The sequence below is a fragment of the Aplysia californica genome, unplaced genomic scaffold (genome assembly GCF_000002075.1).
Source record: "Aplysia californica isolate F4 #8 unplaced genomic scaffold, AplCal3.0 scaffold00006, whole genome shotgun sequence".
Classification (NCBI taxonomy): Eukaryota; Metazoa; Mollusca; class Gastropoda; order Aplysiida; family Aplysiidae; genus Aplysia; species Aplysia californica.
In genome coordinates, this window is record NW_004797276.1 from 420,089 (window position 1) to 421,720 (window position 1,632).

Below are 1,632 nucleotides of genomic sequence, written 5' to 3' on the forward strand. Positions count from 1 at the left end.
CAGCAAGGGTTTTAAGAAAATTAAATTTTCAATTCGAATTAAAAATCTAATGTTCTAATGTTATGTTAGTAATCAGCGCCTGATAATTAACAATGTCTGGGCGCAAACCACCTACAATCTAGATCTAGCTAAAATGCGTATTAAAAATTGTGTCACCCCCCCCCCCCCCAAAAAAACCCAATAAAAAATAAAAACAACAACAAAACAAACAAAAACAAAACATTAACAACAACAACAACAACAACAACAACAACAACAACAACAACAACAACAACAACAACAACAACAACAGAAACAGCAGCAGCAGCAGCAACAACAACAACAAAACACCAAGTAACAAATAGAAATAGTTTCCTATTGCCATCTGACGTTCATTGACTTTTTGACTATCATTTATAGCCAGACGGGAGAAATGACATAGTGTTGTCTGAGCACACAGACGTTGGTCATTGTGGACACGCACGACAGACACGAATAGACAGAATTGTAGAGGTCAAGATCTACTCCCGTAACAAAAAAATCGCGTCGTTTCTGCTGTCGTCGACACAAGGTGTTACCCTACGGGTCCACTGAGACGGACACGGTCCGATCTTTTACCGGGAGGAAGAAAATCGGTCGGGTCGTTTCCGTCTTGTGTGTCCACCAATTCGGACAAGGCACGTCTAGTCTGTTGGCCTACTGGCAGTCTTATCCCTCACACTATGTCCTAAGGCTGTGTCCTCGGTACAGGGCTATAAATAGTCGAGGTCAATTAACTCAAGGCGGGAATAAGAAATGAATTGGTTTTTAAAGGAAAATTAGTAAAATTGTTAGTATGCATTTAAATCTGGTGGTTTGCGCGAAGACTTTGCAAATTTTGAGGCGCTGCTTACGAATATGGAAGCACAATTTTAATCCGAACACAAAATTAGAATTTTTTTTGTAGCTTCGGCGGGGCCTATGGCTCACGAGTCATGACCCGGCCCGGCTAAAATTAAGCAAGCGATTTTCAAACCGACACTTACCACCCGGGGCGGTGCCACTGACTGTAGTGTCTTTAAGACATTCCCAAAGGGGGGACATTTCTCGTTCAAGCTCAGTAGAATTGTAAATGGGCTGATTCATGTCACACTCATAACTGTGCCTGATCTACAACAGGGAACTGCTGTTTTTTCTTTCCTAATCCTTACTGTTGTCATTTTCCTCTACTTCTTTTGTATGTTTGTCACACTGTTGTCACCTGCTATTTCCGGGGTGCCTTGATAGTCGAAGCAGACCTTGTGCTGTTGATGCTAGAGAGGTGAGCAGAGTAGGTCAGATTCCCTGTAAAGACTTCTCTGTTGACAACCACCCCTTGGCGCTCATATGACCTTATGCAGTTGCGAGCGCCGTAAAACCCTCTACTATAATACAAAGAACAAAACAAAAAAACCGACACTTCTTTTGTCGGGGCGTGTTGTGTCTGTTGACACTGCCAAACGGACTTTTCACTGATTTCTTAGGAAATAAACAGTGCTCCATTTCATCTACCGACTTTCTGAGAGACGGACGGAATCGGGTCGGTTGGTGTCCGTCGCAGTGGACACGGGCCCTAAGGCTGCTTAATTAAATTTAAAACAGTTGTTTTTGGAAATGCTAAAGAAATGCCCCCCC